General features: G+C 36.1%; 2 protein-coding genes across 3 annotated transcripts in view; one reads left to right on the top strand and one right to left on the bottom strand.

The window, feature by feature from the left end:
• NitFhit (ntrilase and fragile histidine triad fusion protein NitFhit) overlaps positions 1–16,780 on the top strand; it is a 135,001-nt gene that overhangs the window by 46,220 nt on the left and 72,001 nt on the right. The window lies entirely within an intron of this gene.
• The window catches only part of LOC143247375 (proton-coupled zinc antiporter SLC30A1-like), a 40,803-nt gene that overhangs the window by 3,947 nt on the left and 20,076 nt on the right, over positions 1–16,780 (bottom strand). Inside the window, exon 2 of one of the 2 annotated variants that reach the window (XM_076495365.1) lies at positions 14,996–15,101. The exons of the other annotated variant lie outside the window; for it this stretch is intronic. The gene's annotated coding sequence lies outside the window, so the exon portion shown is untranslated. The remainder of the gene's footprint in view (positions 1–14,995; positions 15,102–16,780) is intronic. 2 annotated transcript variants of the gene reach the window in all.

Genomic DNA, 16,780 nt, shown 5'->3' with positions numbered 1-16,780 from the left:
TTAATATTCCTTTGTAGAGGGACACGTCCAATGGTTAGAGTTCCCGGACGTGGATGCAAGGAACTTGGTTCGAAACCAGTTTCTTAAAAAAAACTTTGGGGTTATGGGTGTTTCATAACGTCGCTATCCAATCTCACTATTGAATAAGCCAAGGGTAGCCCAAAAGTTGGTAGTGGGTGCTGTTGACAAGCACCCTTCCCTCAAAATTAGGAATGACTATGTGTAGCCTTTCACAAAGTTTTGAATCAAATGAACAAAACCTACTAGGAATGTCTATTCATGTGGTATACTTTCAAATTTAGAATATAACTACCCCGCTCTTCGTTATTCCAATTTAGTCTCAAAACACTTTAGCTTTTATATATTGTCCACACCATCAATTACTGACAGTAATTAGTTTAATTTAGAATATAACATGTGGTTTAATCACAGACCTCTGATCAGCGATATTTGATTTAGAAGTTTATATGAGACTTCAGTGGATAATATCGTATTTGTTATTTTCCAGCACTGTCGTAAATATACATGTATTCATTTCCTTTGGAATTAAGATAAATCTTGCATGGCTTAGTGGTTTGAACATTCGACTCACAATTTATGGGTCGAGACTGATAGAAACGTAGCCCAAGAGTTGGCGGAGAGTCATGCATCCTTTTCTCTAATATGTAACTTCAAAACTAAGATAGCTGAGTAGTTTTGCAAGAAATTCAAAAAGTCATACAATTACATAAAATTTAAAATAATATTTTTAGCGATAGTGCAACAAGAACAATCATAAACATTGCACATCCTCACCCCGTCGCTCTTTTTCGATATTGCACATGCATTTACGTTAGGTAACATCACATTAACCTTCGAAAACTCAGAAAATTCTTCTCAGATTCAGAATGATAAACGATCCGCATCATTTTATTGTAGTGTCGCAATCAGTTTAAACCTTGATGTGCCCGTGAAAGTTGGTTAGAAATTCAACATTTTACGGAGTTACTGATCCAAAACCGCGAACATACCCCATCTCCCCATAATAAATAAAATTTAAAAAAAACAATGCTTCAAATGATCCAGAATCCAGATTTGGACCTGGAACAAATTTAAGGAGGATTGTTCTAGACTAATACCCCATCTTGTGTAAACTTTTCGTTCTATCAGTTTTCGAGATGCGCACGCCCAGACAGATACATAAAACCACGAACCCGCTTGTAATACCCTCGTTCCTTCCTTCGCCACGAGTTTGTTTGTTTGTTTTGGAATTTCGCACAAAGCTACTCGAGGGCTATCTGTGCTAGCCGTCCCTAATTTAGCAGTGTAAGACTAGAGGGAAGGCAGCTAGTCATCACCACCCACCGCCAACTCTTGGGCTGCTCTTTTACCAACGAAAAGTGGGATTGACCGTCACATTATAACGCCCCCACGGCTGGGAGGGGAGCATGTTTGGCGCGACTCGGGCGCGAACCCGCGACTCTCAGATTACGAAGCGCACACCTTAACGCGCTAGGCCATGCCAGGCCCTTCACCACGAGAGTAATAATTAGTATAACAACTATAAAATATTACCTACAAAAACGTCGCTGTCGTTAATAGGTTATTCCAGAAAATGAATACTTACAATTTACAATACTGTAATGAAACATGTCAAAAATCTTCATGTCACATTCGTGAGAAACCTTTAAAGTAAAATATATCATAATGCACTGACTGCAGACACGTACTTCTAATTTCCGTTACTAGGTGCCACGTCTTCTTATACAGTAAAATTCAAGCACTAATAGGTTTTTATTTCAAATTTCTTCATTAACAGAAACAAAAAATATATATTTATTAAACAATATTTCAGTCATTGTATTTGTCTAACATAGGAATTCAATTTTTCAAAAGTCTTTTAAATCAAAATAATAGTAAGGTTTATCTGCTACTTTTAACCACAGCCTCAAGTTACGGAAATTATTTTTGCTGCAACGCAACGTAAACATGGACATCCTGGTATCAAAGTCCACGCACTACACCACCAAACATTCCTTTCCTGTCCGATTAAGGCACTAATTTGTTTTTGAATTTCGCGCAAAGCTACTCGAGGGCTATCTGCGCGAGCCGTCTCTAATTTAGCAGTGTAAGACTAGAGGGAAGGCAGCTAGTCATCACCACCCAGCGCCAACTCTTGGGCTACTCTTTTATCAACGCCCATTATAACGCCCCCACACCTGAAAGGGTGGGCATGTTTAATGCGACCGGGATTCGAACCCGCAACCCTCGGATTACAAGTCGACAACCTTAACACGCTTAGCCATGCTGGGCCTCAAGGTATTAATCTGCTTAAAAATGCTTACATTTTCTAAATATATTTAGATATACGTATTTCAAAGCAGCATCTATAACTACATAGATTTTATTCGAAAAGATTACAAAATTACACAGAAACGAATTAAGCTTTTTAATTTCATTATTCAGTCTCTCTCAAATTACCTAATAGATAATTGATGTTAAGATTTTCTAAGTTAAAAACAATGGAAGAAATTATAAACTTATAGATAGCAAAAACAAGTTATCTATTTCGTGATTTACTTGTAGTCTTTTGTTCATGACTCAGAAGTTTATCATGATGAAATTAAATACCGTTTTAATCATTCACTATTTCTTATTATGTTTCTTGCCCTCACGAATAATACGTGGAATAATTAAGAGATTATCCCTTTTCTATAGTAACCTCGTTGGATACTTTTGACCCTCGATGAATTATTATTTTAACAGCAAGAGTGAAAATTTTTATTATTTCTTGACGTTTATGTGTTAACAAAAGGAAAGATAACGTATATTCTATTTGATTCTGTATAGCTCGTAATATTGTCTTTTTGGATAAATACAGATAACAGTTCGGTTATCAGAGGCATGCATGTATGTAGGTAAGACAAACAATATATGTGTGTTTTTTGAGGATTAAAATTGGCGCTTTAACACGACAAACGACTATTTTGCCGTGTTTTACAAAACGAAATGTTTCCTTCAGAATTTTACCACACGTTATATTTTTGTTAGCCTCATCAGTTGAGTACTAGCCTACAATGGCGGCGAGCTGGGTTCGGCTTATAATATTTATGTATAAACATACATATCCTGTACACATTTCAAAAAAGGGGTGATGATGACGTTAGTGTGATTTACGAACAAATACACCGTTATATTTTCTGTATTTTTAACTCTCTTATTTAACGGAAATGGGTAACAATAACGTCTTTAACATCCTCTCATCTTTTCAGCTTTCCTTTAAGAGTGGTTACTGATATACGTTTCGTCACCTAAATAGTTTGTTTTGTTTGGAATTTCGCACAAAGCTACTCGAGGTCTATCTGTGCTAGCCGTCCCTAATTTAGCAGTGTAAGACTAGAGGGAAGGCAGCTAGTCATCACCACCCACCGCCAACTCTTGGGCTACTCTTTTACCAACGAATAGTGGAATTGATCGCCACGTTATAACGCCCCCACGGCTGGGAGGGCGAGCATGTTTGGCGCGACGCGGATGCAAACCCGCGACCCTCAGATTACGAGTCGCACGCCTTGACGCGCTTGGCCATGCCGGGCCCACCTAAATGGAAAGTTAATATGTTAACAATCATGTTGCAGTTTGAAAAAAGAAACAGTTCGGTAGCTGAGCCAAGAGGTAGCGTATTTATCTTATATTTCCCACATTAGATCATTTATTTTGAGTAATATGAAACGAAATAATTTATAAAAATTGAAAAACACCATCATTACAAGCCAGACAAATTAGAAACTACTTGGTTATAATTTAAACTGTAAGACGATATATATAATGAGTATAGCAAATGCTTTATTGATTGTGGCGTCACTTGGATTAATAACTCTGTAACAAGCCCACATATTGCCCAAATCACATACTCAAGTCCAAAATACGTCGTGCTTAATGAATTCCTTGAGGAGAAATGATGTCTGATTTGCTAAGGTTAAATGTCATATTAATGGAACCTAATGTAGGTCACTTGATTGAGACGTTACCCAGTTAAGTGTTTTTTAGACTTACATCAGTTTTCGTTATTTAATAAATTTGTTTCAGCTGCAGTAGAGTGTATTGATGTAAGAAACAGTTTGTTTTGGTTTTGTTTTGTTTTTTATTCAGGTGTGATACATTAAAGGAAAACAGATTAGAAAACAATAAAGCCCATGTTTCATTGTTCTCGTGAACCGCTTCTATCCATTTGAGGGTCACGGGTTCGAATTCCCGTCACACCAAATATACTTACCCTTTCAGCCTTGGGGGCGTTATTTTGGATGTTCAATTCCATTATTCGTTGGTAAAAGAGTATCACAAGAGTTGGAGATGAGTGATGATGACTAGCTGCCTTTCCACCAGTCTTACACTAATAAATTAGGGACGACTAGTGCAGTTAACCTTCACGTGGCTTTGCGCGAAATTAAAAACAAACAAACAAACAAACAAACAAACAAACCGTTCTACCAAGATATAAAACGTGATTAATCATTTTATAATTAAGATAAAAGAAAACGTGAGGAGCTGGAATTTTCCATCTAAATGGCACTTTTTTGCACACATGAACTAAACGGCTAACTCAGAGATCTCTAGGTACAAAATTATCCAAAGAAAGAGGAACCAGCTAGCTCCTTCAACAAAATAACGGACTAGCTGATGTTCCTCTAACGAATCCACAGGAGAAAATACAGGAAGGTGTTTACTGGCGTCAGAGCCTTGAATCTTCGACCTGCAACACGATATGCTGACCACTAGGCCTCGCCAGGCTAAGAGCGAAGGGTCAGTTCTGATTATTAACATATTGTAACAGAAATCTGGATTTCGAAGCTGGATATCCGGTTTCGAATTCTTGCAATAAGACAAAATATTCCATGCACTTGAAGCTGAGGGTGCGTCGTAAGACTGACATAGTGCATAGAATAACTATATTTTGCGTTGGCCTATTAACGTTATGTAATTATTAACGTAAGGAGATAAAAGCTCCATAACAAAAAAATGGTGTTCTCAAGGTCTAGAAGTTTGATAAAAAAGTCACCAAATATTATATTTCTTATAATGGAGTTATACAAATTTTTTTATAAATTCTATAGTAATTTGTGCCCAAAACAAATCGTAATTTAATTTTTTATATGTATTGTAGAATCGAATCACTAAAATCTCTAGATAATCTTCGCTGTAAACACCATAATTTACGTAAAACTCTATCAAGTTCAGTTCTATAAACTACAGGTATCCAAAAGACATATTGCATATTCTGGGAAGTTTCATTTACAGTGCAGAAAACCTGAGAAAAATCACAGGCTTATATGTTTCTTTATAGTTCCGTCTAAGCTGTTGTTGTTGTTTTGAATTAAGCACAAAGCTACACAATGGCCTATCTGTGCTCTGCCCACCACGGGTATCGAAACCCGTTTTTTAGCGTTGTATGTCCGCAGACATACCGCTGGGCCACTGGGGGACCCGTTTAAGCTACGTTTCTGTCTGGAAGATACGAACAAAACATCACCAAGCCAATTTTAACAAACTTTGGTCCATAAATGATAACATCTGCTTAATAAAAGCCACCATCCGTCCGTAATGTTCCAAGAGTGTTGATAAAATTCATATTAGCTCAGTGATTTGTCTTAAGTGGAAATCTGGAGCTCAGATTCAATTCGAGTGAGTTTTTTTTTTCTTAGTTACTAACTCATCATATTTAGAATAAGATGTTACAATATTAGGAAAACCACAATAGCAAGATAATATAAAGATTTGAATTATTTATTAATATTCGATTACAAAGGTTGGGTATAGTAGTAGTTATAATGCTCCGTTATGATGGGGCGCGACTCGTGCGTGATCCGTATAGTAATTCTCTTACTTCATTTATCAAAGCATAAGTTCTTCACAATAAATATATGTTTTTAGAAGGAAATAAAAAACGTAGCACACTCTCTTTGTTATTTGTATGCTTACCCGGTCCGTTTGGCGTAAATTATAAGTGAAAAATCTGGCGCAGTTGTTTTGGGATTACAACCGACAATGTGGTTAAAATTATTGATATCTCGCTGATGATGAAGTGCGTCTAAACTAAACATATATATTTTATATACCTTTTGTTTCTCTCTGGTAATTATTATAGTTAATTTTATGTTTAAGTCTTACGATTAGTCTTTCAAACTGTGTTGTTTAGCAAATAACTCGTACAAGATTCTTTTTATTTAATAATAAATACAAAACTTAATTCGTTTTCATAAAATGTGCTTTATCATTTCTCTACCGATACCCAGCTGACGACCACGTTTGCGATAGAAGTCAATAAAGATTTCTAAATAGTGGCAACTGTATAAAATATTCAATACCAGTGTCATCATGATGGACGCATTAACAGAAAATCGTCGTTTCTAGGTACCGATGGAATACAAGCTATTTCCCTTGTATAATACATGGTTTACCCTACAGGGTGTACTAAAAGTCATGGTGGATTTACAATTTGTATTTGTGCTGTAATTTTAGTTTAATATTTGTTCTTTTTATGTTCTTGTTTATCATATTTTACTTATTAAATATTTGAATAATACTTCACTTATTCAGAGCTTTTTTTGTTAAACCTCCGTTGTTTATAAACATTACTTCCTGTAGATCCCTATTCTTTCCTCCAATGGCACAACAGACTTATAACGCTAGAAACTAGGTTTCGATCCATACGATTGACACAGCATCGACAACCCTTTGAAAATCTGTGTGTTTGGTTACAAATAAACGACACATATTCTTGTGAGTCATGCTTATTTCAAAGGCCCAGCACAGCCAGGTGGTTAGGTCGCTCAACTCGTAATCTGAGGGATTCAGGTTCCAATCTCCGTCTACAAAACATGCGCGCCCTCTCAGTCGTGGAGGCATTATAATGTATGGTCAATCTCACTATTCGTTGGTAAAAGAGTAGCCCAAGAGTTGTCGGTGATGACCAGTTGCCTTCGCTCTAGTTTTACACTGCTACATTGAGGACGGCTAGCGCAGATAGCCCTCGCGTAGCTTTACACGTACTTCAAGAAACAAACTTACTTATTTCAAAACTTCTCTGTTACTTATCACACCCACACATAAAAACGCACCATAGTTAAGTAATATTCCTAGAAACGCGTGATATCTCACAAGTGGCCCAATAAACACATTAATAGTCGGATTTGATGACCAATTTTATAAAAGCCAAAACAGACTTGACGATGATGACAAAACCTTGTAGAAATGTTATACGTTTTTTACTTGTAATAACGTTTCTTTCATTACCAGTTCAAACCGTTTCCAAACTTTATACGAGTGATCAAGCTGCTTACAATAGTCATTTGCCATATACCGCTGAAGACGGGAAGGCTATGGCCGAAAACATTGGATTATTTAGTTTCGTTCCTGATGCTCTGTACATTCATATTGCGATAAAAGTGTCATCACACAGTTTGTTTGTTTTTTATTTAGAACGTAGTTTAATTTCTAATATCTTACTATGAAAAAAAATGACAGTTAAGTTAGTTTCACTTGCCTGTGAGGAAAGGAAACTCGCTATGACCGCATGAGAGGTCGAAACATTGTAGTAAAGTTGAATAAAAATAAATAAATAATCTACTCAAAAGCTGTACAAACGTTTGGTATCGCTTATTTAAAGTTTATTTCAATTGGCTTTTTTTTAAGTACCAAGTGTAAAATAGCTTCTTCCCCTCCCAACTGTATAATATATATACATTTTGTCGTAAAAGATTTAATCGAAAGATGACCTGTAAGCGTAGGATCGCGGCACGACTTTTGAGCCATTGAGGCGTTATAAAAGTGACAATCAAATCCCAATATTCAGACAGCTCTTAAAACAGGGTTTTGCATTAAGATAGGTTACTGCGCAACGAGCTATTCTTCAAAGATATTTTTACAAATATTTTAAACATAATTCATATACTTACCACACTTTCTCAATAAAACACGCCCATGCCATTAATTAGATATAAAATATACTTTACATGACCAACTTTATTTCACTGTTTGTTTGTTTTTGTTTTTTGAATTTCGCACAAAGCTACTCGAGGGCTATCTGTGCTAGCCGTCCCTAATTTAGCAGTGTAAGACTAGAGGGAAGGCAGATAGTCATCACCACCCACCGCCAACTCTTGGGCTACTCTTTTACCAACGAATAGTGGAATTGATCGTAACATTATAACGCCCCCACGGCTGAAAGGGCGAGCATGTTTGATGTGACAGAGATTCAAGCCCGCGACCTTCGGATTACGAGTCGATGCCTTAACCACCTGGCCATGCTGGGCCCCTGAAAGTCAGGGTACAAATGAAGTATTTTAGGCTTACTATTGAATTTACTGTTCATAAGTGTAAGCGTAAAGGTAACTGTTTAGTTTGTGACAAATATGTAAAACTATTGACAATACACTTTCACTATATGGTTTCAAAATCTATATAAAAAAACTATTATTTATTTAAAATGCGTCACATGTTTACACGATACTTACATATATTTAGATAAAAGGATCGCTGAGAATTCACAGCTTTACCTTAAGAAATAAATCTAATCAAACTTTTTTCTCTCTCTCTTTATCAGACTAAATAACTTGTTCGGTGAGTAGTCCTAACAGAAGGACAACATAATTACATTAATGCTACATGATCGTTTTAAGTATAGGATCGTTATAGTGAGTAAATGAGACATCAAGTATAGACTATCACTGAAAGAAAAAGACTAGCCTTATCTTCGATTTGTACTTTTTTCAGGGTTATCGGTGAATAGAGGTATTTAACGAAAGCAGGTTTTCTTAGTGACATCTAGTAAGTAGACTGAAAAATTATGGTTCGTGTTAGTTTCTTGCCGAAATTGACCATTCAGTTTGTTGTTCAGCGTGTTCATACAAAACAATATATTTTGTTGATGCAAAAATATATGAATGATATGAAACATTAATTACTTTTCAAAAATGAGGATGTATATGTTTTCGTTTGGTAAAACAGGTAAACAATTTTGAACTTTATATGATTTTTTTAATGTTTATTTATTTCTTTTTAACTCCAGTCGTTTGTCTGAGCCCTCAGTGACTCAGTAATAAGTCTTTGGACTTATAACACTAAAAACTGAGGTTAGGTTCCTGTACGGGGAAACAGCACAGAAAACGTGGCCTTATACATCCAAACAAACCGTTCATCTGGTTTCATATAACCACACGTCTGAATAATTTTGTTACTTATTGTGCTAAAGAAAAAAAGACTTTTGATATTAAATTAATCATTATAATTTCATATCATTGAAACGTTTACAGACAGCAATTTAAGATTTTATTGACAATCGTTTTATCGCAAATTTTAAACACGGCAAATCATTTAAGCAATGAGTCGGGCATGGCTTTCGGCTAATGGTCTAAAGATCCAAAGTTCGAGACGTTGTGGTTTAAAAAACTATCGTTCATTCAATTGTATCTATTTTATGTTTCGGTTATAGTTTGGATAAGTGTGAACAATTCATAAAATAGTAGTAATTATGAAATAACGATGTTAAAAGAGAAAGTGAATTCAAAGTACGCGAAGACAATACAATTTCCAGCGTTTGTTTCGAATAGTATTTTTTATTCTAAATCTGCATAATGAGAATATAGAAACTGTTTGTTTCATCATTAACACAAAATTAAAAAAAACTTTAATGCTTTTTCATATTACTTTGCAATGTTGACTTATAATGTTCATATTAATCTAAATATCCTCTTTTGTTCTTACATCGTTCATAGGAAGATGGTTAGGGGCGCTCATCTTGTAATCTGAAGGTCGCGAGTTCGAATCTCCGTCACACCAAACATACTCGTCCCTGGGAAAATTGTAATGTGACAGTCAATCCCACTGTTCGTTGGTAAAAGAGAAGCCCAAGAATTGATAGTAGGTGGTGATGACTAGCCTCCTTCCCTCTAGTTTTTACACTGTTAAATTAGGGACGGCTAACGCAGATAGCTCTCCTTGCAGGTTTCGACGAAATTCAAAACAAACTTGCATCCATAGATTTTATTGAGAGTATGAATGAATAGGAAGGGAGTGGGGCAAAATCGAAATGATTTATACTGTATTAGTTACGTCAAATAGTCATAATAACTTAAAATTAAGTGCTTTACTCTAAAGTTGTAAATTCAATTTGTTATTATAGTTATTATAGACAAATTACTTAACAGAAAAATAAAATATATGTATATAATATATGTTAATATATCATATTATATTACAATATTATGTTAATCTATGTATATATATATTATTATATAATAGTATCCATTTCAATTAATTTAACATGAAACACCATGTAGTTTTTCGAATTTATAGATTGGAAAGAAAAACATCGACTTTGTGTCTTTCATTTTTCACGACTGTATAGAAAACATTTGTTTGTTTGTTTGGAAATTTCGCACAAAGCTACTCGAGGGCTATCTGTGCTAGCCGTCCCTAATTTAGCAGTGTAAGACTAGAGGGAAGGCAGCTAGTCATCACCACCCACCGCCAACTCTTGGGCTACTCTTTTAACAACAAATAGTGGGATTGACCGTCACATTATACACCCCCACGGCTGGGAGGGCGAGCATGTTTAGCGCGACGCGGGCGCGAACTCGCGACCCTCGGATTACGAGTCGCACGCCTTACGCGCTAGGCCATGCCGGGCCTGTATAGAAAACAAAAGAGAGAGATTTTAATATTAAGTATAAAAACTGAGCAAGTATAAAAGGCAGATTGTAAAGGGCGCTCATCTTGTAATCTGAGGGTCGCGGGTTCGAATCCCGTCATACCAAACATGCTCGCCCTTTCAACCGTGGGGACTATTCGTTGGTAATAGTAACCCAAGGGTTGGCGGTAGGTGGTGATGACTAGTTGCCTTCCCTCTAGTCTTATACTGCTAAATTAGGGACGGCTATCGCAGATAGCTCTCGTGTAGCTTTGCGCAAAATTAAAAATAAACTATGCTTCCTAGTGACACAGCGATAAGTCTGGTGGTTTATAACGCCAAGAACCGGATTTTCATATACGTGGTTGGCACAACAAAAATAGCACGTTTTATAGCTTTGTGCTTAACTACAAACAAACATTTTGTATCAATACAGAAACAGGGTGGTTAAGATAATTCAACTACTACTTGAAAGCGCTAAATCTTCTGGTCAACCAATCATATTGCAGAGTAGAAAGTCACTGATGCCTAGCTTCCGTGTTGCTGTTCTTCACGTACCACGTAGCAAAATAACTAACTTGAAGGTGTGAGTAAAAGACAGAAGAATAAATATTTACTTGAACTATACAATCGATCAAATCTTAACAACACAATAAATTACTTTAGTTATTCCCTTAATCTGTTACGGTTTTGTGTGTGTATGTTTTGTTTTTTTTTATACTACAAAGTGAAAACTATGGACTGGTAAACGTTTGTCTTACCAGGAACGTAAATAAAACTTTTATTAAGTTTAATGTCACTTTCAGGTAAAAATGCCCTTTTCGGCTTTTCCCATCCCTTATTTACGTTTTCAAAATTGTCAGTTTGTTTGTTTTTTTTTTAATTTCGCGCAAAGCTACATGAGGGCTATCTGCGCTAGCCGTCCCTAATTTAGTAGTGTAAGACTAGAGGAAAGACAAGCTAGTCATCACCACCCACCGCCGATTCTTGGGCTAATCTTTTATCAACGAATAGGGGGATTGTTCGAAACATTATAACGCCCCCACGGCTGAAAGGGCGAGCATGTTTGGTGCGATGGGGATTCGAACCCGTGACCCTCGGATTACGAGTCGAACGCCTTAACCCACCTGGCCATGCCGGGCCCGAAATTTTCAGCACAAGTAGAGTCGTTTAACAAATGACAATCGCACCGAGAACCATAAAATGTCCTTTGTTTGTTCATCATTTATCGAACAATCCCAGTGATCTATCTCTACCTTCATACAAAACCAGTAATAAATTAAAGTGAAAAGATGTGTGTGTGTGTGTGCATTTTATAGCAAACCCACATAGGGCTATCTGCTGTGCCTACCGAGGGAAATCGAATCTCTCATCTTAGCGCTGTAAATGCGTAGATTTACCGCTGTACTAGCGGTGAAGGGAAGTGAGAACGAAATAACCTTAAATGGACATATTCTTAATTGAGTTTATTGGCTCGATTACCATGATTTTTGATGTGGTAATTGGAAACTGTTTAACAGTTTACATGAGATATTTTGGTGTGTTTTTTTCCATGAATGGGGTTTAAAAATTCCCTAACATACGGCACATTTACCTTTTTATAAACTTTTGACTTGCATCATTCAAGTTGACTGACTGAATTGGGCTACTTTTCTGTATGGTAACCATAAATTGGTCGATCGTGTAAATGGGTTATTTTGTTTTATCATTTTTGCAAGAAAAATTGGAGCTGGTAAAAACATTCTGAAATTGGACACATTTTTACTTTTTAATATACTTTGGATTTTAGATTTAAAGATACAAGTACTTAATAAGTAAGTGAATTATTACTATTAACAAAGCAGGATAGATAATTAGGATCTACTGAGGTCATTGGAGATTTAATAGTAAATGAGCTGGAAGAGGAACATTATATATTCTTTATAAAGTTTCTGATTTCCTAAACTTTTCCTTTAGAACTAACTGTTAATGATTTATACCAATAGATGACACTAATGTATTAATACGTTATACTGCTATTCGTCGCCGGTCCAGTGTAAAGGCGGAATCTATGTAGAGTACCTATCCTTTTCACGTTCTCTCTCTCACGTGACATGCATCTCACTAACTATTCCAATTAGAAGTCCTACATGGTCACGATCTTTTTCCAACAGTTGGTCGGTCAAGCTAGTGTTTAGGAATGGATACCTTCAGCGAGGTTATGTAATAATGAAGTTTATTTTCACTTCTTGTTAAATGTACTTGTGTTCCTATGTCATGCAAATTTTCTGAATTAAGAGCTCGAACTTTGGATAATTCCACATATCAAATACGCATTTGAACGGATCTATTCAATCACAGGAGAATTTGAAAACAAGAACTATACGTTGTGTAATTTACCCTCACATTGTTTTCAAACTAAGTATTACCTATTGAGGCCAGGCATGGCCAAGCGCGTAAGGCGTGCGACTCGTAATCCGAGGGTCGCGGGTTCGCGGCCGCGTCGCGCTAAACATGCTCGCCCTCCCAGCCGTGGGGGCATATAATGTGACGGTCAATCCCACTATTCGTTGGTAAAAGAGTAGCCCAAGAGTTGGCGGTGGGTGGTGATGACTAACTGCCTTCCCTCTAGTCTTACACTGCTAAATTAGGGACGGCTAGCACAGATAGCCCTCGAGTAGCTTTGTGCGAAATTCCAAAACAAAATTACCTATTGACATGTGATGTAATACTTGAAACAGTGCTATTGTTGGGGGTGTGTGTGTGTTTGTGTTTTCTTAGAGCAAAGCCACATCAAGCTATTTGCTGATCCCACCGAGGGGAAACGATCCTCCAGTGCTATTGTTAAAATATGTCTTTCAAGGAAATAAAACGGCAAAAAATGATAAAATCTTATGTGATAATATTGAAAAGTTTTTGTCCCAGTGAAGAAAGCATTAGTGTAAGAATAGAGATAAGGTTAAAACAGTGATATTGAATATACGGAACAAGCGCTTCAACCATTAATCCATTCAAAGAAACGACTGCGTCCTTGGCTAGATGAAAAAAAAAATATATATATATAGCAAAGATATCAGCGAAAGCCAAGAAATATCGAGTGATAGTTTTAAGAAAGGCTCAGTTGCTCTCGATATTTAGCACTAAGAAAAGCTGCGAAACAAGTATAAAAATATTTAAATAAAAGAATTAGGAAGCAGAAATGAAATCACCAAAAAGTAAAACAAGAAGGTAGGAATGGGTAGGAACTCATAACTTTGAAAAAGAAGTTATTTAAAATCAGTAAACAATTAAAATTTTATATGAAATTCATTTATAACAGCGAAATAATCGCCCTTTTTTTACTGCTATGTTTTCAACAAATTTTCCATCAGTTTCGGTATATGTAAAAATTTGATTCAAAATACACCAAGTGAACAAAATAATGAAACAATAATTATTCGTTTTTCACTTATTATGTCCGGCATGGCCAGGTGGTTAAGGCACTCGACTTGTAATTCGCGGGTTTAAATTCCAGTCACACCAAACATGCTCGGTCTTTCAGCCGTGGGGCTTTATAATGTGACGGCCAATTCCACTATTCGTTGGTAAAAGAGTAGTCCAAAAGTTGGCGGTGGGTAGTGACGACTAGCTCCCTTTCCTCCAGTCTTACACTGCTAAATTAGGGACAGCTAGTACAGATAGCCCTCGTGTAACTTTGCGCGAAATTGAAAACAAAACCGTTGTCACTTATCTATTTTATTTTATCCAAGTAGTTGTTGCTCTTTAGTGGAAAAATACACAAAAGATTATTTGTATTTGGCCTCCAAGAGAGAATCAAATCCTGGACTTTAACATTGTTTTGGAAATTGTTTTAGTCTTTTCATTTATTTCTTTTACACCCTAAATATAAAAAGACTGAATACTAGTTTTTGGAGAAATGAAAACTGTCAATTTTCTTTCGCTGATGCTGCATTAGTGCAAATTTTGTTTTATGAGATTGAATAACATATAACAGTCTAAATATTCTGATTATTGTCCATAATACCACAGTGACACAATTAAAATCTAGTGGTCATTTGTTTTTTTATTACACAAACTGTCTTCAATGGGGAATCGATCTCTTAGTTTTTAGCATTGGACGTCCAGAAAATTACAGTTGATTCACTATGGAATATTTCAGAGTAATTCTAATTTTCAATAAAACGAAAAAAAGAAATCAAAATTTGAAAATAATCAGGCATAAAAAATATTTTTCGTATACGTAACTCATTGTTATAGATTCATTATTCAATAAAGAGCCATCTCTTGTGCACAGCTCTAAAAATAATACTGGAAAGCTTCTCAAAAAATCCACCAAAACACCAAATAACTAACTGTAGAGGATAAAAAACAAAACGATGAAGCTTTTAACATGTTTCAACTTGTTACTGCATTATCGATTTCCCTCGGTGGACTCAACAGATAGCCCGATGTAGCTTTGCTGTTAGAAAAAACATACGAAAAAAACATTCTGCATTATCTTCAATAACATGACGAAACATCATGAGTGCATGAGAATGTTTTTAATATTGGATATTTACACAAGCTCCAACGAATTTTAATATGTATTTCACTGTTTAATGTTATTAGAACAAAATAGGCATAATGATTTTAGTGCGAAAGCATGCTATTGATAAGATAATTTTATTTTTAATTTATTTTGAAATTCAAAATATTCTAGTTCTCAACTCATACTAAAAGTTATTTCCATCTTGTGCTGCCATTTTTAAGTTAGTATTAAATTAAATGCATTTCTTGCGCAATGCTGAAATGGAGGAACTCCACCAAGAAACACTCGTCACTAAACTTTTGTCTTCCAGTGGCTCAGCGGTATGTCTGCAAAACAACGCTAAAATCCGGGTTTCGATATCCATGGTGGTGACAGATAGTCCATTGTATAGCTTTGTGCTTAATTCAAAACAACAACACTAGACACTTAAAAAGCTCCTATCAAACTGGCAAATTCATATAATAATTAAAATAATATTTTATAGCATTCCGCAGATTCTGTGTGATTTGTATGAATGTTTACAAATGGTCTAAATGTACATAGCAACAATGTCGGTTTGAATAAACTTATGAAGTTGTGTACAAAAAAGTCATTGTTGAAATGTTTCAAAATACCCTCAAGAATAGCTCAGCCAGGTAAATCCTGATACTTCAGTAATATAGAATAGCTCAGCCAGGTAAATCCTGATACCTCAGTAATAAAAAATAGCTCACCCAGGTAAATCCTGATACCTCAGTAATAAAGAATAGCTCAGCCAGGTAAATCCTGATACCTCAGTAATAAAAAATAGCTCAGCCAGGTAAATCCTGATACCTCAGTAATAAAGAATAGCTCAGCCAGGTAAATCCTGATACCTCAGTAATAAAAAATAGCTCAGCCAGGTAAATCCTGATACCTCAGTAATAAAGAAGAAGTCAAACAGGTAAGCCCCCCGCTAGTACAGCGGTATGTCTTCGGATTTACAACGATAAAAGCAGGGGTTCGATTCTCCTCGGTGGGCTGCGCAGATAGCCTGACGTGGCTTTGCTATAAGAAAACACACAGCCAGGTAAATCCTGATACATCAGTAATAGTCATTACTTCCATGGCTTTATCTTTTATTAATTTAATATTCAATGTGGCATTGTAGAGGACACTCGAGTCGCATTTTGTAGATTGGGAGATCGAATGGTGTAATGGGAACATCATAATATGACGCTATTCACTATTCGCTGATAAACAGAGTTGATGAAGTGTGGTGGCGACTAGATAGTTTATTTTAGTCCATTGCCTGCTAATGGCTCAGGGGTAAGCCTGGAGATTTATAACTCTACAAAACGAATTTCGAACGTGGTAGTGAGAACAGTCCAAATTACCCATTGTATATCTTTGTGTTTAATAACCAAGAAACAAACCTTGTCAGTTCCTTCAAACTGCACTCAGCATCGCCAGGTGGTCAGGGTGTTCGACTTGTAATCTGAGGGACATGCGTTTGAATCTCCGTCACACCAAACATGTTCGCCCTTTCAACCGTGAGGGTCAATTCAATTCTTCATTGGTAAAATAGTGGCCCAGCCCAAGAATTGGCGGGAGGTGGTGGTGATAACTATCTGTTTTCACTCTAATCTTAC

This window comes from Tachypleus tridentatus, chromosome 3 (assembly GCF_004210375.1).
Source record: "Tachypleus tridentatus isolate NWPU-2018 chromosome 3, ASM421037v1, whole genome shotgun sequence".
NCBI lineage: Eukaryota > Metazoa > Arthropoda > Merostomata > Xiphosura > Limulidae > Tachypleus > Tachypleus tridentatus.
Note: the sequence above shows the minus strand (reverse complement) of the source record. Positions and strands in the feature narration are given on the sequence as shown.